This window comes from Schistocerca nitens, chromosome 4, assembly GCF_023898315.1.
Source record: "Schistocerca nitens isolate TAMUIC-IGC-003100 chromosome 4, iqSchNite1.1, whole genome shotgun sequence".
Taxonomy (NCBI): domain Eukaryota; kingdom Metazoa; phylum Arthropoda; class Insecta; order Orthoptera; family Acrididae; genus Schistocerca; species Schistocerca nitens.
The window spans coordinates 693,147,512-693,174,321 of record NC_064617.1 but is presented as its reverse complement, the minus strand read 5'-3'; the positions used below and the strand labels follow the sequence as shown (position 1 = coordinate 693,174,321).

The following is a 26,810-nucleotide window of genomic DNA, read 5'->3' as shown; positions in this document are numbered from 1 at the left end:
TAATAAGTTTAGTGTCTGTGTTTTGCGACCGCACCGCAAAACCGTGCGATTAGTAGACGAAAGGACGTGCCTCTCCAATGGGAACCGAAAACATCTGATCGCAAGGTCATAGGTCAACCGATTCCTCCACAGGAAAACACGTCTGATATAATCTATACGACACTAGTGAAGGCATGTGCGTCACATGACAGGAATATGTTGTCGACCCACCTAACTTGTACACTTGGCGAATGGGTAAAAAGATTCTTCTACCTTGCCCAATTTGGGTTTTCTTGTGGATGTGATAACCACTCCCAAATAGTGTGTTTCGATGTTTGTTTAGGTGTAGCGTCCCCATACTAAGGCGCAGTTACCTCGCATCGGGCGGACGGACGGACAGATAATAATTGTTTGAAAATAAAAATTAAATTTTTCACTCGAGGGAAGACTTGAACCTAGGACCTCTCGTTCCTCAGCTGCTCACGCTAACCACGAGGGACAACGGCGCTCCTGAGCTCACACTCTCCTTGATGTTGCTTATGTTGCACATGGACTACTCAGTTTGTATATTTTGCTTATTTTTTTCATAGTTCCACACAACTTCTTCCTGTTTTCTCGATTGATCTGTGTTCAGTTTTTCAAGGCCTATCCACTGTGCCAACTTATAACTAAATCTGAGGGGGGTGCGTTGGGGAGGTTCCCTTGTAAGTGTAAACAAAATGGCTCTGAGCACTATGGGACTTTAAGTCTGAGGTCATCAGTCCCCTAGAACTTAGAACTACTTAAACCTAAATAACCTAAGGACATCACACACATCCATGCCCGAGGCAGGATTCGAACCTGCGACCGTAGAGGTCGCGCGGTTCCAGACTGTAGCGCCTAGAACCGCTCGGCCACTATACCAAGTGTATTCGCGACATATTTTGCAGACGGTATTAACATACACTACTGAATGTACCTGCAAAATTATATCACAATCCGAAACACAGTTCAGGAAATGTGACATCATAAACACTGAGCTACCGGAAGACGTAATTGGAGGCGAAATACGATAGAGATACAAGTGATATATGTGCACAAATATGTTTCTTAACATATAGATGAAATGTCTGTGTCATGTGCGAACCTGGACAAAACCGCACGTAAAAAGCTATTTCTAAACTCCTGGATCTATTCCAACCAAACTTGGTACCCACGTTACTTACAATCTAGGAATAAATAGTATAGTAAAGAGAATCAATGACGTCATACTGGTTTGGGGATTATAATGTGGTGATGGAGAGAGAAGACGGCACGAGGAGATGGACAGAGAAATGGGGGAAGGAGGATGAGATGGACACAATTTTCTTTGAGAAATGGATGAGCGAGACTGTTTCAGCGTTGGCACGCTGGAACGCCGGCAGCACATACCTTGTTGCTTAAAGCGGACATTGAGGCACTAAATCACTTGTTTCGTCATCATAGCGGACGTGATAAAAACGTGATTTCATTCGACATGAAAGTGGTTTAAACGAAAAAGCTTGTGCTATCCCGTGGCTTTCGCATTTGGCTGCCAACGTTTTCAACATAAGGCGTATTTTACGACGCTACATCATATCAACACAACTCTAAACAACGTTGCTTTGGAATTTTGTGCATCCTCATTGGGGGTAGGGAGGGGGGCTAATTGATTAGGCAAGCTGGTGCAGTCATCGTGTGTGTGTGTGTGTGTGTGTGTGTGTGAGAGAGAGAGAGAGAGAGAGAGAGAGAGAGAGAGAGAGAGAGAGAGAGAGAGATGGATGGATGAATGAATGAATGAATTAGGTTTCCCGTTATTTCCGTAAGTCACGTGAGGCAAATGACATAATGCATTTGGACAAAAAGGGCACAACCGATGTCCTTTCCCGCCCTTCTCTAATCCGTGCTTGTGCTCCATCTCCAAAGACGTCATTCTCGACGTGACGTTAAACTCTGATTTTCCTTACGCCCTTCCTTCTACAGTAGTGTGAGGAGTAAACATGTGGTTGTAGGTGAGCAGGTAGTGGATGTACCTCTCCGCGCTGTGAGCAGGCGACGGCCAGTTATACTCATGACATCACCAACTCAAGTTTCTTTCACTCCCTGCAATGACTCATGTGTTTTACCCAACCGACAACGACAGCAGCGTCGTGTTCTCTTGTATTCAGAAAACTAGGCACAGAGTTATCACGACTGAAGAGTATTTTTTGACACACCCATAGTAATTTATGGTGAACTGTTGGCTATGAATTAAAATTCCATGCGTGACTGTTGAACTGGCTCTGAGCACTATGGGACTTACCATCTGTGGTCATCAGTCCCCTAGAACTTAGAACTACTTAAACCTAACTAACCTAAGGACATCACACACATCCATGCCCGAGGCAGGATTCGAACCTGCGACCGTAGCAGTCGCGCGGTTCCGGACTGCGCGCCTAGAACCGCTAGACCACCGCGGCCGGCGACTGTTGAACTATTGAGGTTGAAAGGAAGTATTGCCCATTACCTTCCACACCATCCCGTTCCCTGCCTAGCAGCACTCTCTTAAATGCACAAGAGAATTCAGGTGCTGCGAGTTTTGCTGTTATGTGTACTTGCTACCAGGTCTCAAACCATCTGACAGATCGCGACTGCGGTTAATGTTTTCCAATACACGTGGCGTTTCAGTATACTTAAGCATCTTGAGTAGCAGAGTGTGTGTTGATGTAGCTGTACAAGTGACTTTGCAGCGTTGCAACATACATTGAGGTGGCAAAATCATGGGATGCCCCCTGATATCTTGTCGAATTTCCTTTTACCAGGCGCAGTGCAGCGACTCGACGTGGCATGGACTAGACAGGTAGCTGAAAAGTCCCTGGGAGAAATGTTGAGCCATGCTGCCTCTATAGCCGTCCATAATTGCGGAAGTGGTACCGGTGCAGGATTTTGTGTGCCATCTGACCTCTCGATTATGTCGCATAAGTGTTCGATGACAGTCATGTCAGTCGATCTGGGTAGCCAAATGATTCGTTCGAATGACATGGCGCATCATCATCCATAAAAATTCCATCGTTGTGTGGGAACATTACGCCCATGAATGGCTGCAAATGGTCTCCAAGTAGCCGAACCTACAGAGGACCCGGTCTATTCCGTGTAAACACAGCCCACACCCTTACGGAACCATCACCAGCTTGCACAGTCCGTTGTTGACAACTTGGATCCATGGCTTCGTGGGGTTTGCGCCATACTCTAGCCCTACCATCAGCTCTTACCAACAGAAATCTGGACTTATCTGACCAGGTAATGGTTTTCCAGTCATATAGGGTCCAGCCGATATGGTTACGATCACAGGAGAGCACTGCAAGTAATTTCGTGCTGTTAGCAAAGCACTTGTGTCGGTCATCTGCTGCCATAGCCCATTAACGCCAAATTTTGCCGCACTGTCCTAGCGGATATGTTCATCGTACGTCCCACATTGATTTCTTTGATTGTTTCGCGTAGTATGGAAATAAGATCTTCACGGTTTTCTGGCTGCGCCAATTTGAATAAAATTCTCAAACTTTCGATGGCTGTCGTCACTGTCGTCGTCAGGAGTAAAACCACTGACTGGCGGGGCTGGCACGGTCCTCCGATTATATAGCCACGATTGCGGCCTCTGGCACGAGTCAGACAGACCGAAACTACGCGTGCGCTGAAGGCGAGTAGGGCGGCTCACGGCAGATCAGGCCCGCTGCGGGACGGGGTGACGTAAAGTGGCACGAGGGGGTGCCCCATGTTTGAAACTACTGTTCGTGCCTCCCTATAAGCGTCAATATTTCGTCATTGCTTCCTTTCGACATCCAAATCCCACCCCCACGTCCTGCCAAGTGTGTACCCGTGGTCTCAGTTAAAATTTTTGCTATTCATTCTAATATCAGCCACTGCTATTATAACGGAATCCAAGGTTATTGACGCACGAGTCAAGACTTTCGTGTTTTCATACTGTATTTTGTGTCCGTTTTCCAGGCAATGCTCAGCAATGGCCGCCTTTCAAGCTCCCTCTGTTTAATATGTCGCTTGTGCTCGGTACAATGCTCTGCAACTGTGCGAACTGTCTGACCTGTATAGATGCTGCCGCGTTCGCAAGGGACACCATACACACCGGGCACACGAAGAGCTACGTCGTACTTGTTTTCCAAGGTGTTACCACCAACCATTCTGTGTAAAGCTCCTGTTTATGGAACATGGGCGCTGCTCACTTCCATTGCTCATTTAAGACATTGTATCACCTGAAGCTGATGGAAACAGTATCTAACGTAAAATATCTAGGAGTAGCTATCCAGAAAGAACTTAACTGGAATGACCATATACGACAAATGTAGGAAAATCAGATGCCAGCCAGATTCGTAGGAGGAATTAAAGAAATGTAAATCATCCACGAAGTGACTTACAAGGCGCCCGGCTGTTCGACCGATTCTCGAGAACTGTTCATCAATCCGGGATTCTTACCAGGTACGACTGAAGGGAGAGAGAGAGAGAGAGAGAGAGAGAGTGAGTTTTCAACGAAGAGCGGCGCGATTCACTACTGGATCGTTTAATCGGCGCGAGAGCGTTACAGAGATACTCAACAGACTCCAGTGGCGGACGTTACAAGAGAGGTTTGCTATTGAAATTTCGACGGATCACTCCGTGAAGAGTCGGAAACGCATTACTTAATTCCACATACGTCTCGCGAAGTGACCAAGACGAGAAAATTATTCCTGAAATTACAGCCAACACAGAGGCTTACCGATAATCATTCTTCCCACTTGCCATTGACAAGTGGAGCAGGATAGTGGGGGATCAGTAACGACACCAGAAGTACGCTCCGCCAGACACCATTAGGTGGCTTGCGGAGTACGATGTAGATGCTAAAGTTACGCTCAGCGTGGTCCGAGCGCGGACCGACGTTGCACGGTAAACATCCCCGGCAGCAGTGCGTCAGGTGCTGGCGCGGCGGCCCTGAGCTGTTACGCCGTTAACGAGATGGTCCAGACTTGCGCAGGCAAGGCGACTCTCAGATACGTAGGCACTAGGGGGCGCGAATCTCGGTCTGGCGACTGGCTGGCGACCCAGTGGTAGATGGCGGCAACTGGCCACTTTGAAGGGGGCCTAGTGAAGATGACGGTGGCATGGAGCAGCTTCGTGTCGGAAGCACACACACTGACCCGCCGAGTCGACGGATTATAGGAGGCAAATAGGATTTTCTGTGTTGCTGCGGCAAATGTCACAAAAGTCGCGTGCCTTTTGCCCTTGTTTCAGTAACTAGCCGGGAACTGAGCAGCAGACGGGCAGGGGGCCTAGAGGATGCAGTGGCGCAATATTGCGCAAGTGTAATCCTGCAAGTGGCCCTCTTTATGGCGTCGAACCCTCGTGCCTAAACCCGTGCATTTAGACTGGTGTTCAGTATACACGTCTCTACGCGTTGCCTCAGTATAATAATAGAAATACTGTAGTTTGCTGGCTTGGGCACAGACAAGTGCGACCTCTTGCTCGTACGGTCTGAACACTGGTGGAATATTTGGACATGGCGCCCCTTGCAGCCCAATGTTATGAGTCGTATATGCCCTCGCCGGCCGTCGGCGCGCTGCATGCACCTCGCAGTTATGCAATTCCTCAGCTGTCACCGGCCGCGGAACTCCGTATACGTCGCGAGTGCGGCGAAAAAGAAGCGAGACTCGCCCGCCGGCGGATATTCATAGCTGCAGCCGGTTCGGACTCGTATGGGCGGCCCACGTAATGCTTACCGGCTGACCGTCTGCCTCTGCTCCCTGTCACACATCGCGACCCAACACTGCTATGTAAAGCTGCAAGGAAATTTCACCAGGCATCACTACAACCACATCCACAACGACATCTTACAAGCAGTTACAACTACAGTTGTCCGCAAGCCACCTAATGGCGTGTGGGGCGAACTTAATGTATCACAGTTACTACCTCCGCTCACCCCCCCCCCTCTCTCTCTCCTCCCCCCTTCGCCCCTTCAAGTGCATCTAATTTTACCTTAATGATCATTTCAATTAATATACGTAGGACGAAGAATTGGTAGAGTATACTAGGAACGTACGCTTTCGGAACTTTAACAGTAAACCACACCGTGACGCAAACCGCCTATTCTAGCGTCTGTCACTGCAGTTGAAACGCGCGCCTCTTCTTTGTATGCACTCCAACCAATCCTATATGGTACGGTTTACAAACTGACGAGCAGTATTCAAGTAACGGTCGAACGAGGGTTTTGTAACGTACCTCTTTCGTGGATGGACTACGCTTCATGAAAATTCTTTCTGCCTTTCCTGCTATTAATTCCATGTGGTCGTTCCACTTCAGATCGGTCTGTACGAATAATTGACGTGACAGTTTCCAGTGACTGTTCCGCAGTCGTGAAATCATACAATAGTGAGTCTTTCAGCCTACTTCTGCGCACCTTTAAATTTGTTTATGTTGAGTCAACAGACAAACCCTGCACCATGCAATCATCCTCTGCAGGTCTTCCTACGCTTCTCTACAATTTTACAGCACAGTGGCCTCTTTATCTACAACAGTATCATCCGCGAACAGTCGTATGAAGCTTCCAACGTTCACCGTTACAAAGGTTGAAAAACCTATCTGGCCCGCTCTTTACTCCAAAAGCACACAGTGACATGCCTCTAGTCCCTGGTAGTTGATTCTTTCCAAGTTGGAGAAGTTCTTCATTACGATACTTCGTGTTTGCCATGGCTAATTTATTGTTATAGCTAAGAAATAACATTTTTACCGACCAAGGTGTCATAGGGGCTTAAAAATTGTTTTCGAACCCAAGATGAATTAGATTCGGATTCCACCGCGCGGCAATGCTGAAACATGAAATCCTGAAAGATGCATATTTTTTTGTGATCCACCTAACTTCTTCACGAAATTTACCGGCTGTATCTTGTTCATGTCTTCCTAAACAGAACTGTGTTAGTGTTCTATTGATATCGCTGTCAGCGCGATATTCAAGCTTATAAGAAAAAGGATGTAATAAAACTCTTAGCAGCGCCGCCTTCAAAATGGAGAGCATTTCGTGGAAGGAACGCTATGTCACCTTTGCAAACAGCGTTGTAGGCTGCCAATTACTGCTCTGTTAAAAAGCGGAGGCTTCTCTACAAAATTCTCGTTAATTTCTCAGCAAGAATATGATTGATAATATAGTGTAGTTTTTTTTCATGTTAAATAAAGAAAATATGTCGCTCGACTTCAGGCGGTATCTTCTTCCGTCTTTAAAGCGCTATGTCCCTATTAAACCATAAGTTGCTTCTCTCCAAAAACGAATGACATCTGTAGTAGCAAGAACGTGATACAAGGGGTGGTTTGAAAAGTTCTCGGAATCACCATTAGAGATCAGCGCTAGCGCAACGAGTTGTTACGTAATATTCATTGGACTGTTGCCTCTAGACATGTGCCACGTCATTGCTCTTGGAAGAGAGCTGTGGCGGTGACATGACTCAGTTGTTGTTCCCGTTAGTTATTTGCGAAGATGGAAAGAATCGAGATTCTCGCAGTGATTAAGTACTTCGTAAAGAAAAGTATGCAAGCAAAGGACATTCGTGCCGATTTCCAGAATACACAGGGGGACTCTGCTTCTTCATATTAAACTGTTGCCAAGTGGACAAATGAATTTAAATTTGGTCCTGAGAGCTTAGATGATGATCCGCGCAGTGGTTGGCCAAGATGTGTCACTACTCCAGGAATCATTGCAAAAGTTCACAAAATGGTCATGGAGGATCGCCGATTGAAAGTGCGTGAAACTGTTCACGCTTGCCAGATGTCATCTGAAAGCGTATATCACATTTCAACTAAAGAATCAGAAATGAAAAAAATTATCTGCCAGATGGGTGCCGCGACGCTTGACGCTGGATCAAAAACGCATGAGAATGGACATATCGGAAAAATGTTTGGCCCGTTTTAGGAGAAACGGACCAAGATTTTTAGCGCCGGTTTGTGACCACAGTTGAAACTAGGGTGCACTACCATACACCACAGGCAAAACAATAGTCAAAGCAGTGGAAACATGCCGATTCTCCGCCACCAAAGAATGCGAAGACAATTCCTTCTGCGGGAAAGGTCATGGCATCAGTGTTCTGCGATGCGAAGGGGATTCTGTTTGCCCCACTGGGCAAACAATTGGAGAATACTATGCTAACTTCCTGGACAAATTGCAACAAAAGATACACGAAAAAAAAGGCCAGGTTTAGCAAGGAAGGAAGTCATCTTCCATCAAGCAATGCACGCCCGCACACATGTGCCGTCGCCATGGCAAAATTACGCGAACTAAGGATAAATTGTTGCCACACCCGCCTTATTCACCCGATATGGCTCCGTCAGACTTCCATCTCTTACCAAAACTAAATTTTTCTTGGTGGACGAAGATTCACTTCAAACGAAGAATTGATAGCCGGAGTTGACAACTATTTTGCAGGCCTGGAGAAAACTCATTTTCGAGATGGGATCAAGGCACTGCAACATCGTTGGACCAAGTGCATTAATCTACAAGGAGACTACATTGAAAAATAATAACAGTTTCAGGGATGTACGTACTTTTTTTCTATTCCGTTCCTAGAACTTTTCAAACCACCCTCGTACAGTGCATACGGGGTACAGTTGTACAAATATAAACATTGTTCACCTAAATCCAAGTTTTTTGTGTCATTACTTATGAAGTTCAATACGGACACAATCTGTAGCACCAACCTAGTGATTAGCTGCTTCTACTTCCGTTCGCGCGAAGAAGTTCGTTCCTAGCTACTATAACAAAGTCCGCTATCTCTTCATAGAAATGAGTTAAATCAAACTTCCGTTGAGTGAATTCTGTTCTCAGAAAAAATGAGAAAAATCCAATGGCGTTTTAGGTGTATTTAAGAGACACTCCTCCATGTCTCCACTACTGCGGAAAGCATCCGCAAAGAGCAGTTCTGAGGGGTTGGGTTGTCTGGGGAAGAAGACCAGACAGCGAGGTCATCGGTCTCATCGGATTAGGGAAGGAAGTCGGCCGTGCCCTTTCAAAGGAACCATCCCGACATTCGCCTGCAGCGATTTAGGAGGGAAATCACGGAAAACCTAAATCAGGATGGCCGGACGCGGGATTGAGCCGTCGTCCTCCCGAATGCGAGTCCAGTATCTAACCACTGCGCCACCTCCCTCGGTGGCAGTTCTGACTTCCAAGCTAAAATGGGATGACGTTCCATCCTTTCCGGATACAATTCGGCAGCAAACAGGTGCAGCAAGACTACATAGTTCATACATTATGATCGTTACGCTTCACGCAAAACGCATTCTTCACGTTCTGTAAACAATTCCACACGACACTTGCTTCGTGGGAAATAAGAACAAGTGCCGCTATCCAGTTTCTTTGCACCCAATCCCCAATGTAGTAGTAGTAGTAGTAGTAGTAGTAGTAGTAGTCCCGTTTTATGCATCCTTTGCGATGAAAAATGTCTCGCCTATGGAAGTTACAAGTCTTAAGAACATAGTGTCGTCATCGATCATCGCTATCTCAGCATTTGTGTCGATAGGGAAGACTGTGTCACGAATACGATATGCGAGTTGCAGGAGGAAATCATTAACACAATGACATTTTTCGTTGCGGCGAAATATTTTCACGAAATTTCAATTATCAACTTTCTCTTCTGAAAGTGAAAATATTTTATTGACGCTAACCTATACACTTACGGAATGATAAATAAATAAGTGAGCGCTGTGTGACACTATGGCCTGGTATAAGCCTTTCAAGTGGACGCCACTTCGGCGACTTGCGTGTCCTGAGTACCAACGGCACCCAGTTTTCCCCGGGCAGTCGACCATCCAAGTACTAACTGGGCCCAATCTTGCTTAACTTACGATGATCGGATGGGAACCGGTGTTACCAACGTGGCAAGGCCGTTGGCAGGAAGGAATGATTATTATAATAAAATAAGAGAAATCCAGCTCTTAAGAAATGATTAAAATGTTCATTTTTCCCCATGCGCTGTTAGAGAGTGGAACTGTAGAGATATAGTTTGAAGGTGTTTCGATAAATCCTCTGTCAAGCACTTTAGTGTGAATCGCAGAGTAAATATGTAGATGTGCATACCCTGCGTGTATGGCATTTCAAGATGTAGTTTAATTTAATGTATGTCCGCTTCCTAAGGCTAACTAGCGAAAGTTACTACTGCAGCACGAAATTTCTTTCTTTTTGAAACCCTATAATGAATTTTTAGAGCAGTTGTTTATAGGGCCCTATACATATAGATGATCCCTACAAAAAATACATTTTCCAAATCATATAAATGTGTAACTCATCACATGCCTTTGCTTTAAAATTACTATTTCCAAAGAACAATCTTTATACATCATTTGTGGCATCAAGAGACTGTTCTGCTGGGGTACCTACTAACTGGTTTGAGGCCATGTGAAATAAATAAAGATGCAAAAAAAGTGTTTCCAAGCGACCTTCAGTTCATGTTAGCCGTATCACGAGAAAGCACACAACTCGCATAACAGAAGACAGCAGAGTTTGTTGTTGACAACTAATTTCTTAGCCATGGCTAGTCTGTACAAAACCCGAATCCGGCAATTAGATGTAATCTACTATTACCGTGATGTGTATGCCCAAGTTTAACTGTTCCAATTCTCTATACGACCAGATTATTTCCGGTCGTAGCTGGGCACGGCCAAGCAGTAGCCACTGATTACAGTCCGCGAGGTATGGTACCACCTGCAACATAATATTCGAGGTACACAAGTGTACGGTCGTTACCAGATTCGATATATTTGATATAGACACCAATGCCTAAAATTTATCGACACTGCTACAACATTCGAACACAAGTATTGATATCGGCAGTATTGCAAGGTATTGATTGTTTATGTATTTTTAAGCTTGACTTTAGCACCAAAGTACTTATTTAGAATGTAAGACGAAATATGAAATTATTCCATACTTTTATGAATAAACTTTAGTAGAAAACAAATATCAAAGTGAACGCTAAACGATAAATATTCAAACTGCAAATAATATATATGCCTCAACATAAATTTTACCCTACCCGCACAGTACTTGCCGTTGTCATGGTACATCGTCACAAATTATATAAGACAAAATCAATAAGTTTCAAAAGGCAAAAGATTCAATTGGAATACAAGGCTAAATATGGAAATCATGCTGAACTTGCATGAACCAACTGAAGTATAAAATCAATAATCGAACCTCTTTTTATCAGTTAGTGTATACATACTTGATATTAGTGGTGGATGTTGTTTAAATCTGATACGTTAACTTTAGACTGAATATTTCATCTTCGTTTTCCATGCACTACATCTATACATATTAAGAAGTGGAGTCCCTCGCCGAGTTTTTGTATAAAGGCTGCTCTAAGGAAATACTGCTGGGATTTTGATGAGTTTTCCCTAACAGATTTACTGATTCACGAGGAAGGTTTGTTCGTGCAATTTATTTCCGCTACTCCAGACAAATCGCCCGCCGTAGATATTAATTACTGAGCTGTGACAGGTCCCTAAAAGATACTAATGACATTTTAATACTCATTAAACTAGTTATGAAAGGTTATCATTTTCCCCAACATCAGATGTTTCTTAATATATCATGAAATTATCGAATACACGATATCGGTACCATACATAATGGAAGTATTGATACTTACTAAAACTGATAAGATCAAAAAGGCTCTGCAGATGTGACAGTGTGGCCTGTAAGTTCTAATACCATTTGAGTGTGAACAGGCCATGATAGCTGGCTAGTTGTCTTTGTTATTGTACTGCAGCCTGACTTCGCTGGCCGCTAACACTTCTGTTAAACTGTTCAGTAATATACGCCACGTCAGTGTACAAATTCCTCACATACGAGGAAAAAATACTAAGGTGACGACGTTCGGATCCTAGATTACTGAAAAAGTAATATTTGTCGAACATTACTCTGTGAACGGTTCCTACTTTCTTCGCCGGCCGAAGTGGCCGTGCGGTTAAAGGCGCTGCAGTCTGGAACCGCAAGACCGCTACGGTCGCAGGTTCGAATCCTGCCTCGGGCATGGATGTTTGTGATGTCCTTAGGTTAGTTAGGTTTAACTAGTTCTAAGTTCTAGGGGACTAATAACCTCAGCAGTTGAGTCCCATAGTGCTCAGAGCCATTTGAACCATTTGAATCCTACTTTCTTGTGATGTTTCCACAGTGCAGTGCTTTAAAAACAATAGCACTAAGAAAATGTTGGCACAGAACGAATTTAAATCATTAGCACATCGCCGAAACATGCGTACTCTGCAGATGAAGAGGACAAGCTGCAAACGGCAGGCTGCCGTAGCCTTAGCGCAGACGGAAGCAATTATAGCCGTGACGGCAACAAGCGTTCCGCCACGGTTACGCTCTGTTCACATCCTGGCCACATACTGAACACGTTTCGCAATGGGAAGCAGATGGTGACGTTGCCGATCCAGGGTTAAACGAAAAAGTTTTATATCTTTTAAAACGATAAAAATGTCGCGTATGGTGGATACGTTACTTTTTTACGTTACCTCGTGAAGGTCCAGTCCATTTTCTGGCATATGCAGAGGATGGAGTGGATCTTCTGAATAGAAGGAACACACTAATGAGCACAGAATATAGACTGATTGTGAGAGTAAATCGAAGAAATACGACAGTATGAAAAGCAGTAGGAAAGAGAACAGCGAGAAGCTTAACATCAGGATTCGCGACCATGAATTAGGTGAAGTTAAGGAATTCTGCTAACTAGGCATCAAAATGACCACGACAGACGGAGCAACGAGGACATCAAAAGCAGACCAGCACCGACAAAAAAGGCATTCCTGGCCAAGAACAGTCTACCGGTATCAAACAAAGGCCTTAATATGAGGAAGAAATTTCTGAGAATGTGCAGTGAAACACGGAAGCATTTAAGATGTGGTGCTACAGAAGAATGTTGAAAATTAGGTGGACTGGTAAGGTTCTGCGCAGAATCGGAAAGGAATATATGGAAAACACTGACAAGAAGGGACAGGGAGGTAGGACATCTGTTAAGACATCACGGAATGACTGCCATCTTAGTAGAGGGAGCTGTAGAGGGTAAAAACTGTTGGGGAAGACAGAGATTGGAATACATCCAGCAAATAATTTGAGACTTAGATTGCAAGTGCTACTCTGGGATGAAGAGGTTAGCACAGGAGAGAAATTCGTGGTGGGCAGTATCAAACCACTCATAAGACTGAAGACAAAAAAATAAGTAAAGACAACAGCAAATTATTTCGTTGAAGGTACGAGCTCGCACACAGGTAAACGAGAGAGTTTTGAAAGCAGTGACCATGTGTCAGTCCCCCGTCCCAGTTTGTTTTAATACAGTTCGCTCATTTTACTGATAGTGCCTTTCTGGAAATTTTCCCATGAAAATTACTAAAGCGTAAAAGGCACGTCGAGTAGGAAAATTACTATTTCTTATTATTCACATACGACTGTTAACCAAGTCACTGAAAACTCTAAAGCAACTTTCTTACAAACTGTTACATTTTCTGCTGATTTCTCTAATTAATATTCGCCCTCTCATTCTATTTCCACAGCTCAGCTATCGTCGACAGTTGTTTCACTTTTAATAATCACTAAAATTCACCTCTGCCTACCTTCAATCGGACGCGACCACTGACTCAATCTTGACAAAAACGCGTATTCATATCTTTCAGTCGCACTGTCAGCATTGTAATGCCCAGCTGTCTGCCGCTTAGAATACTTGTCCCCCAACCGATACGGTACGTTTACACATTATCGCAGTAAGTTTGTACATAACTATTTAACTACAATGGTTCTTTCTCAGCAAACTGTTGGGGAAGACAGAGATTGGAATACATCCAGCAAATAATTTGGGACTTAGATTGCAAGTGCTACTTGCAAGTGTCTTTAAATCTGTTACGTTAACTATAGACTGAATATTTGCATCTTCGTTTTCCATGCACTACATCTATATATTAAGAAGTCGAGTCCTAAACTGGCTGTCGGACGGCAGCTGTCAAAATTTGCCTGCCCAAGACCATCGTATTTAGTTTCTTGCCTAACCACAGGAAAAAGTGCCCACTAAAAAGAAAAAGGAAAATACTTTCCTATTCTGCGCCCACATGAGGCCGTTACATCGGACATTCAAGATATCGGGGAAAACAACAAAAATAAATGTTTCAAATTAGTTCTGTCATTCACTGATCAATCAGAAAATTGCTTCTACTTTATTTCACTTATGCTTTGATCATACATCCAGCTCACGCAAAATAACATCGTAAGGTGGAGGAGAAATCTATAAATTAGATACATTATCCCGGCATATCTTAAGTCGTAAAATCAAGTATCTTGAACAACGCAGAGGCCTCTCCAACAAAGTTGACATTGCTTAGACATGCCACTACTGATGATAATTACAAATTGGTACCTAAAATGATGAATGCCCTACCAGCGTTTATGTTTCAAAATGTCTATTTCTCCCAACAGGACATTAAATAATGTTTCTCGCACTTTTGTATGCTAGATGTTGTCTATTTTCACAGAAGACGATACATGTAAAGGGTGACTGATAACGGATTTAGAGAACATTTCCGGAAAGGCTTGTCGATTTCCTAGAGGATACAGGCAGTAAAGTAAAAACACAGGAAATACACGGTCCAGCCACAATGTGACCACCGCCTATGTTTGACGTAAACGTGCAATAACCACTCACGGCCAGCAGGTGACAGCACTGGTAGTGCAGGGTATGTTAAGTGAGAGAACGCGGGAAACACTGCAGTCGTCATTCTAATGCGGAAACGGAGCGGTTTATCTGACTTCCTAAAGGGCATGGTCACTGGCTTTCGGACCAAGGGTGGAATTATTCCCGAAATGGCTAGGTTTGTAAGCTGTTCGGTATTACGAATGATTCACACGGTTTAAAAATGACCGGACAGAAGTTAAAGATGACCCTCGTTCAGGACGCCCTTCGACATCTACCGACGGCGCTCATGTCAGGAACGTCAACGAAATTGTGCGTGCCAATCGAAGACTGACTGTCAGAGAGTTTGTAGAAGAATGTAACATTTCATTTGGATCATTTCATGAAATCCTGAGACAGCATCTTGGAATGCATCGTGTTGCTTCCAAGTTCGTCCAACGGCTCATGAGTCTCAAGACCAGAAAGACCTTCACAATCTTTGCAGCGCTTTTGGATCGCGCAAATCAGAACAAGATATTCATTAAGAGAGTGATAACTGATGATGAGACGCGGGCCTACAGTTATGATGTTGAGACCAAGGTCGAGTCTTCACAAAGGGTCGGCAATGGTTCTGTGCGTGCCAATCGAAGACTGACTGTCAGAGAGTTTGTAGAAGAATGTAACATTTCATTTGGATCATTTCATGAAATCCTGAGACAGCATCTTGGAATGCATCGTGTTGCTTCCAAGTTCGTCCAACGGCTCATGAGTCTCAAGACCAGAAAGACCTTCACAATCTTTGCAGCGCTTTTGGATCGCGCAAATCAGAACAAGATATTCATTAAGAGAGTGATAACTGATGATGAGACGTGGGCCTACAGTTATGATGTTGAGACCAAGGTCGAGTCTTCACAAAGGTTCGGCAAAGGTTCTCCAAGGGAAAAAAAAGCTCGCCAGGTCAGGTCAAATGTCAAAGCCGTGCTGATAGTTTCCTTTGAATTTGGAGGATTGTTTCATCAATTCGTGACAAGGTACTATCGGGACGTGTTGCGACGCCTGCGAGAAAATGTGACAAGGAAACGGCCCGAAATGTGGCGAGATAATTCATGGCTCTTGCATCACTATAACGCACCTGCACACTCATCCGTGTTAGTGCGTGACTGTTCCCTGCGGCCTTTTTTCTATTTCCGGAGTTGAAAACCCCGTTGAAATGAAGATTTGAGATTTGGAACGACAGACGAGATATAAGAAAATCCACTTCGCGCGATCCACCAAGAGGCATACCAAGACTGTTTGCGGAAGTGAAGGCGGCGTTGGGAGTGTTGTATCAATTGTGGAGGAGAGTATTTTGAAGGAGACCGTGCACAAGAAGTAAAAGGTAAGCGTAGGAATAATTTTGTGGACAAAGTTCCGGAATTTTTAACAGTCCTGGTATGTCGTCGGAAAAAAGTTAGTAAATAACCCTTTGTAACATAGACCGATCAAATCTTTTTGCCCAGCTAGAATATGGCAGACGATGCAGACGATGGGAACTTCCAGACACGCTACTGTTCTACACTCAGAGGTAAGAGCTCTACACCGTCACACTCCACAACTTTGCCCGAAACATTATTGATAGGTCCTCGTACGTAAAAGTGCAAGAGGGGAATGCAGAGAAAGTAACGTTTCGATATTAGTTCAGAGGCTCTGTGAAAGAGCAGTTGAAGGCCCTATTACACGACTGACTTTGTCTCAACCGAGTACTCGCGTGCATCTGCTGCAGCGCGCCTGGCGTTTTATCTCTGTACCGAGCCTCGTCTGCTTTGTTCGATCATTTTCGTTTACATGTCAGAGCGAAAATTGCTGGTGTTGCGAAAGCTGTGTGCTGTGGAGTTTGGCGTCTTAATGATGAAACTGAGGCTATGAGGGACTACCCTTTTCACGGAAAAATCGAAATATACTAACGAAATGTAGGAAAAAGCAATGACAACAGAGTTTATTAACGACCAAAGCAAAATTCATAGTGGAAGTTCTTGTCAAGGGTTGTGTGGTAAATTGTTCACACTCCTGATAACTGAATAGGGAAAGTGCCATCCAGACATTTCAGAACACACACATTTATTTGCTCGAGAAAATATATGGTTGCAAACACAACAGACACTATATAGAAGGCACTATATAGCGCCTTTTTCCTTTAACCTTTTTCTCGCTGTGTGTGGAATAACAAAGAAAATTATTTTTCTCTTCAAATAATTCCGACATTTTCACTGTTGGGTTAATTTTAATTAAAACTCGTTTATCTACTTACTTTATTTGCGCATAGTGCAGGGTTTTTCTCTGTAAAACGTAAATACGCTTTTGCTTTCAGATATTTTGTATTTGTTGTAGGTGAACACTAACAGGAAAAAATACCAGGACATTGTGTAATTTTTTAATGTGTCACGAAAACAAAGCAAACAGCACAAAGATTAAAAGAGATAAGACAACATGAGATCCATTTTTATAACAGGTATGTGCTAGGCCGAATTACGTTAGCAAACGCCGCCATAGCCCCGTCCCCCCCTGTTTCTGCGCAAGCACAGTGTGAAGCGTATTCGGAAATTTAGAATTCCAAACCTGCCACAATTTATAGATTACGGACGTCATAGACATACTTAAGTGATGGTCGGTCGTTAATTTACACGCAAGCACAAAAGGCGCACGCACTTAAGTAGTTAATTTTGAACGAAATGCGGTGGTGTAAAACGGGCTCGATGTGAGGGTGGCGGACACGCGAAGAGGTGACCGGCGAAGCTGACGCAGGAGCAGGGCAGCGCAGAGGGCGGGCCGACACAATATCCGGCGCTGCGCTGCATAATTGCGCGTGGCGCGTCCCGGCCCGGCCGGCGCCGCTGGCCGCGCTAATTGGCGGCGCCGGCAGGCCGGGGCAGGCGCCGAGCCGCCACAGCCGTAAACGCAAGCGCGTCTTAGCGGACGCTCGCATCTCGCCCTCATTCCGCGCTACGGCCTCACTCATGCCAGTTTCCACACTTTTTTCTTCTCCCCGAATTAAGGGGTTTACGGAACCTGTGAAGAACTAACGCAATTTCCGGCTACTACGATCTAGCTCCGAACACCAAGAATGATACGTCCCCAGCGGTGGTATCGATTATTTGGAACTATTCGTAAGGCGACGTACGTTAACGATCCCAGATATCACAGCTTGCAGCCATTCGCCCTAGTGGGCCTCCATTTGTGAGTAAACGACGAAAAAAAATTTAGCATTTTTGCGTGACCTTCAATATTGCCTCTGCGTGGAGAACGTTGTGGGTTCGCATTTCGTCAGCTGCTTCCACTGTTTTTTATTTAATATATTAGAACACGTGAGGCAATACTGACCATACGACTTATCGCAGAAGCTAGATTAGGGAAAGGCAAACCTACGTTTCTAGCATTTGTAGGCTTAGAGAAATGCTTTTAACAATGTTGACTGGAATACTCTCTTTCAAATTCTGAAAGTAGCAGGGGTAAAACACAGGGAGCGAAAGGCCATTTACAATTTGTACAGAAACCAGATGGCAGTTATAAGAGTTGAGGGACAGGAAAGGGAAGCAGTGGTTGGGAAGGGAATGAGACAGGGTTGTAGTCTCTCCCCGATGTTATTCAATCTGTATATTGAGCAAGCAGTGAAGGAAACAAAAGAAAAATTCAGAGTAGGTATTAAAATCCATGGAGAAGAAATAAAAACTTTGAGGTTCGCCGATGACATTGTAATTCTGTCAGAGACAGCAAAGGACTTGGAAGAGCAGTTGAACGGAATGGATAGTGTCTTGAAAGGAGGATATAAGATGAACATCAACAAAAGCAAAACGAGGATCATAGAATGTAGTCGAATTAAGTCGGGTGATGCTGACGGAATAAGATTAGGAAATGAGACACTTAAAGTAGTAAAGGAGTTTTGCTATTTGGGGAGCAAAATAACTGATGATGGTCGAAGTAGAGAGGATATAAAATGTAGACTGGCAATGGCAAGGAAAGCGTTTCTGAAGGAGAGAAATTTGTTAACATCGAGTATAGATTTAGGTGTCAGTAAGTCGTTTCTGAAAGTATTTGTATGGAGTGTAGCCATGTATGGGAGTGAAACATGGACAATAAATAGTTTGGACAAGAAGAGAATAGAAGCTTTCGAAATGTGGTGCTACAGAAGAATGTTGAAGATTGGGTGGGTAGATCACGTAACTAATGAGGAGGTATTGAATAGGATTGGGGAGAAGAGAAATTTGTGGCACAACTTGACTAGAAGAAGGAATTGGTTGGTAGGACATGTTCTGAAGCATCAAGGGATCACCAATTTAGTATTGGAGGGCAGCGTGGATGGTAAAAATCGTAGAGGGAGGCCAAGAAATGAATACACTAAACAGATTCAGAAGGATGTAGGTTGCAGTAGTTACTGGGAGATGGAGAAGCTTGCACAGGATAGAGTAGCATGGAGAGCTGCATCAAACCAGTCTCAGGACTGAAAACCACAACAACAATCTTTTCGAACTGACTTTGATCATTATTTTTATCCATTTAATAGGTTTAAATGTATTTCTATTGCTTCGTAAGGTCATTTTAACCAGCAAATGAACTTTTTCACTTTTTCTCATTTTTCCATTATACACTATTAGCCATTAAAATTGCTACACCACGAAGATGACGTGCTACAGACGCGAAATTTAACCGGCAGGAAGAAGATGCTGTGATATGCAAATGATTAGCTTTTCAGAGCATTCACACAAGGTTGACACCGGTGGCGACACCTACAACGTGCTGACATGAGTAAAGTTTCCAAGCTATTTCTCATACACAAACAGCAGTTGACCGGCTTTGCCTGGTGAAACGTTGTTGTGATGCCTCGTGTAAGGAGGAGAAATGCGCACCATCACGTATCCGACTTTGATAAAGGTCGGATTGTAGCCTATCGCGATTACCGTTTATCGTATCGCGACGCTGCTGCTCGCGTTGGTCGAGATCAAATGACTGTTAGCAGAATATGGAATCGGTGGGTTCAGGAGGGTAATACGGAACGCCGTGCTGGATCCCAACAGCATCCTTTCACTAGCAGTCGAGATGATGGGCATCTTATCCGCAAGGCTGTAACGGATCGTGCAGCCATGTCTCGATCCCTAAATCAACAGATGGGGACGGTTGCAAGACGACAGCCATCTGCACGAACAGTTCGACGACGCTTGCAGCAGCATGGGCTATCAGCTCGGAGACCATGGCTCCGGTTACCCTTGACGCTGCATCACAGACAGGAGCGCATGCGATGGTGTACTCAATGACGAACCTGGGTGCACGAATGGCAAAACGTCATTTTTGCGGATGAATCCAGGTTCTGTTTACAGCATCATGATGGTCGCATCCGTGTTTGGCGACATCGCTGTGAACGCACATTGGAAGCGTGTATTCGTCACCGCCGGACTGGCGTATCACCCAGTGTGATGGCATGGGGTGCCATTGGTTACATGTCTCGGTCACCTCTTGTTCGCATTGACGGCACTCTGAACAGTGGACGCTACATTTCAAATGTGTCACGACCCGTGGCTCTACCCTTCATTCGATCCCTGCGAAACCCTACATTTAGGCAGGGTAATGCACGACCGCATGTTGCAGGTCCTGTACGGGCCTTTCTGGAGACAGAAAATGTTCGACTGCTGCCCTGGCCAGCACATTCTCTAGATCTCTCACCAATTGAAAACGTGTGGTCAATGGTGGCCGAGCAACTGGCTCGTCACAATACGCCAGTCACTACTCTCGATGAACTGTGGTATCGTGTTGAAGCTGCATGGGTAGCTGTACCTGCACACGCCATCAAAGCTCTGTTTGACTCAATGTCCAGGCGAATCAAGGCCATTATTACGGCCAGAGGTGGTTGTTCTGGGTATTGATTTCTCAGAAAATATGCACCCAAACTGCGTGAAAATGTAATCAAGTCAATTCTAATATATTATATTTGCCCAATGAATACACGTTTATCATCTGCATTTCTTCTTCGTGTAGCAATTTTAATGGCCAGTAGTGTATTATTCTTTTCTCAGTCGGAATTTTTGTGAATCCGAATTTAATTATATACTGGTGAGCCAAAACATTATGACCAATGCCCACCGCGAGGCTGAAAGCCTTCTGGTGGTGTTGCGATCACATGATGCAGTAAGGAAAAGATGTAAGCGGAAGAGAGAAAAGTAGGCAGTCATTATAGCGACGATACGGTCAGCACATACGGAAATCCACTGATATAAGCGGTTTTGGCAAAGGGCACATTGTTGTGGCGCTGCGGCTGGAAACGAGACACTCTGAAACGGCTAAGCTGGCGTACTATCGTCGTAGGCATCTATGGAAAGTGGTTGAATGAGTGTGGAATAACGCCTAGGCCGTATGTAGTGGACGTCCACCTCTCATCACAAAACGTAGAGGTCGGAGGAACCCCGACCCTATAATCCAGGATAGGCAGCGATCTGTGGCAGACAGAGTACAATGCTGGTGCAGACACAAGTGTCTCGGAGCACAAGTTTAAAGGCCATTGTTGAACATGGAGCTCCATATCACACAACTCGTACGTGTTCCTTTCTTGACCCAGCGACAATGTCAGTACGACTGCAGTGAGCACAGCATATCTGAGTTTTCACCGTGGATCAATAGAAATGTGTCGCCTGTCGAATGAACCGCATTTCACGTTACACCAGGTTGATGGCTGCGCCCTTAAACGCTGTCACTCAGACGAATGGCTGCTTGAAACCGTCACCGCACTACAGATGCAGGCTGGTGAGAACAGAATTATGCTATGGGGAACACTGAGCTAGGCTTCTATGGGACCTGTTGTAGGCACTATGACAGCAGTGAATTACGTGAACATTACTGGGGACCACCTGCAGCATCCCTTCGTGGTTGAAATTTCCCAATACGACGAGGACACCTTCCAACATGTTAACTGTCTGTGCTGCTAGGTCAGAATCGTGCTACAGTGGTTTGAGGGGCATTATATGAACTCACACTGATGTCTTGGCCAGCAAATGCGCCCACAGGAACAAATATCGGGTGTTAGTTGCGTGCCCTTAAACCACCATCTCTTAACTTGCGGGAACTCCTTGACCTGTGCGTGGACATCTAGTGCCACATAACTACTGGGATCCAGTCATGGACTTGTAGAATCCATACCAAGTAGAATCTGTTGCTCTGTGTTTGAAAACTGAAACAACACGCTATTAAACAGGTGGTCATAATGTTTTGGCTCTATATCTATTACAATATCCAAATATTTCAAAATGCCGATCTATAGGTTAAAAACAAAAGACGAAATAAATATTTACAATGACTGCTCAGGTGCGTCAAAATCGTATTTTTCGTTACAAAATGTGCATTTTTTTTATATTAACTGTCGTACAAATGTTTAAAACACAGCCTAAATTCCTACTGGACTATGGACAAAACAATCCAGAGGAAGATTTGAACACGAAGGATTATAAGTAAAACAAAATTAAAGCAAAATGAGCAACAAAAATTATGAATGCAATCACATGGGCGAAATAATAGGGTACAACGAAAGAAATTAAATCTAAATTATTACAAGAAATTAATTACAATCACCTGAGCAAAAGTTACAAGAGCAGAAAGGAAGATACGAAGATAAATGAGAGCAAATGAAGAGGTTCATATGACGATTAAAATGATCTAACAAAGGAAAAAAAAATTATATTTAAACCAATTAATTGATTAAAAATAAAAGTCATTTCGAAAACATTTAAAAATAAAAAGGTTACACCGCCTGACTAGATTCAAACCCACAACCTTCTGCATGCGAAGGTATTACGCAAGCCATTACACCACTAACCATTCCATATAACACTTTTTAACGCTGGTCAGGGTCACGCTAAATTCCCATATTTTTTTCGTCGATTACTCGTAAATGAGAGCCCACCAGCGTGGACGGTGCAGGATGTGATACCTCGGACCTCCACCTTCATCATCGTATCCATGGTTTCAAACCGCTGGGGACACTCTTTGTAAGTCTGTTAATCGTCGTGACTCACAAGGGAAGATTCCCATCGCACCCCCGCAGATTTAGTGGTAAGATGACCCAGTGGATAGCCCGTCAACGACTGGAAACAGATTAAGCATGAGAAAGGAATAGGGTGTACTGAACTGTGAAAAAAGAAGCAAAATAGAAACAGTGTACGGTTCAGGCTCAAGATGTAGAGCACATGAGCAAAGTTCCGTAGCTACGGCGTCGTCGACATGTCGTCACGGAGTTGGACTGCGAAGAGAAAGAGCCGTGTTTAAATATCGTTCGTGCTCCAATTTATTTTTCTTTCCACAAAATTATGAACTTTCCGTCCGGTCGTTGACGTGTCTTTCCTCCTTCTGTAGTCTTTCCAATTTGTTATACAGTATGCCATGTGGTAAGAATATTACCGTCGTAAGGAAATGTGATGAATAAGTGAGAGCAGGCGAGATGTCGCACCGACCTTTCACAGAAGTGAACACAACAAATAAGCGGGTCTGAACTATGTTACAACAACTGAAAAGTCAAAACGGAACGCAAGAGTAGTAACGTGTGGCACTTGTGTAGAACAAATATGAAGTACGTACATCTGGAGGTATCTTCCTTACATCCCGCTGTTACGAAAGGACGTAACAGCACGACACAGTCATAAATCTGAATACAGAGGACAAACACGCCAATAACTGGAGGGAAAGTTCATAATTTTGTGAGAAAAAAAGTTGGGAGAACGAGCGAGATTTGAAAATAGGACTCCCCTTCGCAGGCCAAGACCGTAACCACATAAGCACGACACCGTGAAGCATGCTCGATGCTGCATATCTTGAGCTTGGACCATTCACCGTTTCTATTTTGCTTCTTTTTTCACAGTTCACCTTCTTCCTGTTTTCATGCTTGATCTGTTTTCAGTTTTTGACTGGCTATCCACTGGCCCATCTTACGACTAAATCTGAGAGGAGTGCAATGGGAAGTTTGCCTTGTCAGTAGCAATCGAAAATCATCAGGTTACAAACTGAGGTGACAAATGTCATGGGATGGCGACAAGCACATATACAAATGGTGGTAGTATCAGGCACACACGGAATAAAAGGACAGTGCACTGGCAGAACTGTCATTTGTACTCAGGTGGTTCACGTGAAAATGTTTCCGACACGATTATAGCCACACGACGGGAATTAACAGACTTTGAACGTGGAATGGTAGTTGGAACTAGACACATGGGACATTTCTTTCCGACAATCATTAGGGAATTCAATATTCCGAGATCGACAGTGTCAACAGTGTGATGAGAATATAAAATTTCCGGCATTACCTGTCACCGCGGACAACACAGTGGCCGAAAGCCTGCACTTAACACCCGAGATCAGCAGTGTTTGCGTACAATTGTCAGTGTTAACAGACAAGCAACGCTGCGTGAAATAACCGCTGAATTCAATCTGGGACGTACGACGAACGTATCCGTTAGCACAGTGCGGCGAAATTTATGGGCTATGGCAGCAGACGACCAACGCGAATGCTTTTGCCAACATCACGACATCGCCTGCAGCGCCTCTCCTGGGCTCGTGACCGTATCGGTTGGATCCCAGACGATTGGAAAACCGTGGCCTGGTCAGATGAGATCAGATTTCAGTTGGTAGGAGTTGATGGTACGCAGAGCCTGCCACAATGGTGTGGAATGGGTCCTCTGGTACAACTCAAAAATGTGTGTGAAATGTTACGGGACGTAACTGCCAAGGTCATCAGTCCCTAAGCTTAAACACTACTTAACCTAAATTATCCTAAGGACAAAAACACACACACACACACACACACACACACACACACACACACACACACACACACACGCCCGAGGGAGGACTCAAACCTCCGCCCGGTCCATGATTACAGCGCCCGAGACCGCTCGGCTAATCCCGCGCGGAGAGGTCTGGTACAACTGAACCATTCACTGACTAAAAAGGGTTATGCTCGGCTACTTGGATAAGACTTACAGTCATTCATGGATTTCGTGTTCACAAACCACGACGAAATTTTTATGGATGGCAATGCGCCATATCACCGGACCACAATTGTTCGTGACTGGTTCGATGAATATTCTGTACAGTTCGAGCGAATGATCTGGTCGCCCAGATCGCCCAACATGAATCCCGGCGAACATTTATCAGACATAACCGAAAATTCAGATTATACACAAAATCCTGCACCAGCAAAACTTTGTTAATTGTTAATTTCTTGTACACGACCACGATTTCGGATTTGTAGCCGTTCTCAAGTGCATGTTAAAATATGTCTGACATTTCTGCGGCACGTCATTTTCGAAAATACATATTTCTGCTCTTATAGACGAGTTTTCGTGTTACAGGATACGAGTACATATCAAAGATACAAAATATAGCTGACATTGTGCACCAGGCGGTATCATTATCAAACAGCGTGGCGTATTTAACAGCTAATATATTCCTCTGGCCTGGGTTCATTACTTCGGCTGATGAACGGACATAGACATATTTCAGCGTTTCAACATGCACTTGAGAATGGCTACAAACAAAAGCGAGCGCACGCATCTTCAACGCTTGAGAAATTTACAGTGGTGAAGATTTATTCAGAATATGAGAGAAAGCAGTCGTAAGGAGGGATTAAATCAGATGGCTATAATGTCTGTTTAATGTATTTCTGCTGCGTGCCGCCATTCGTGAAGAATAAGCAAGTCACGTACTTCGCCAGTTTCAAGTGCTCGCTGCAGATGTCATCGTTGATGTCTGTAGTTTCATTCCGGAGAGCAAATTCGGGGATTCTCGTTTTGCTGCGTGGAAATTCTAATACGTTAACGTTAAGTTTAACTTCTGACAAAGCTCATAAATTATAATCCATTTTTGATCCTTCCGAAACTATCTTCTCTAGGATAGTTCTAGCGTACTTTGTGCAAATGGAGGCTTCAGCTGCAACAATATATCTGTGACAGTATTCTGTGTTGTGGAAACATGTAATTATGCCTTTCCTATGATTAAGATTGTTCGCTATGTCTTATTCATTTAATTTAAATACAATGTCAATACAAGAGTATCGCATCAACACGAACAATGCTTGTAGTGGCAAACTGGTCGGTTTCCAAGTAACTTTGATGTCCTGCAGATCGTCCAAATTGTGCATTTCCAGACACAAGTCTCCTCTTGAAAACCTAGTTCTCTGCGTTCACGGACTCTCACACTGATCAGGTCATTTTATGGAGCGTGGTGGTACAATTAGTTCCAGAAATACTAGATATGCACAAGCCGGTGGTTAAGTCAGGGTATGTGCATAAATCAAAAGTGACCATGTCGATTCCAGATTCCCATATCAGGACACGAAAAATCGCTGAAAAGGAAGGAAGATTAGGGTTTAACGTCCCAATGAGAACGTTATTTTATAGACAAAGCACAAGCTTGGCCTAGGGTAGAGTAAGTCGGCAGTTTAAATTTCAAAAGAACCACCACGGCGTTTGGCTTCAGTGATTTACGAAACCATGAAACGCATAAATGTAGTTGAAAGGACTGAGATTTGAACCGCCGTCCACCTGATTATGAGTTTCCACCTGATGAGTTCAATGTCTTACAACAGTGCCGACTCGCTAAGTCGATTTGGGAGCATACTCTATGATTGTTCAATGCAGGATAGAGAATCTGATTTCAGTGGCCGTTAGCCCATAAGATGGGCGTCTGGTTTCCGGACCAATACTGTATACTATTGTTTGTGCACGATAAGTTGATGATTGGCGCGGGAATGGTGGTGCCACCGCATTACGGCTGCCGAATGGAGAGGAGCGGTGATTGGGAGGCAGCGTCGACTGCTTGCACTACCCGTGTTTTGCGCTTAACACGAAATCGCAGGCGGCACTCGCGCCTCATCTTGCAACCACTAACATCGTAATCCTTAAATCCTATTAGGCATTCTGTCGAACTAACTGCCGTGGTATGGCGCATTATCCATACAATAACAGAATTGGTTGGAATATTACGAACGACTATATCTGCAACACCACCCCCTCCCCTCCTTCCCATCTACGTCTGCTAGTTTCCTCAAATTAAAGAATTTCGCAAATTAGTGGAAACAGCTTCTTGCAAGAAACTTCCTGACAAATCAGAACTATGTGACCGTTCGGGATCCCAGGTTCGAGTACCGGCGGACACAGTTTTAATTTG

General features: G+C 44.2%; 1 protein-coding gene and 1 pseudogene across 2 annotated transcripts in view; both read right to left on the bottom strand.

The window, feature by feature from the left end:
• Nucleotides 1-26,810, bottom strand: part of LOC126251939 (MOB kinase activator-like 2) — a 372,304-nt gene that overhangs the window by 299,071 nt on the left and 46,423 nt on the right. The gene's annotated exons all lie outside the window — the stretch shown is intronic.
• On the bottom strand, nucleotides 9,755-9,875 carry LOC126254006 (5S ribosomal RNA; annotated as a pseudogene).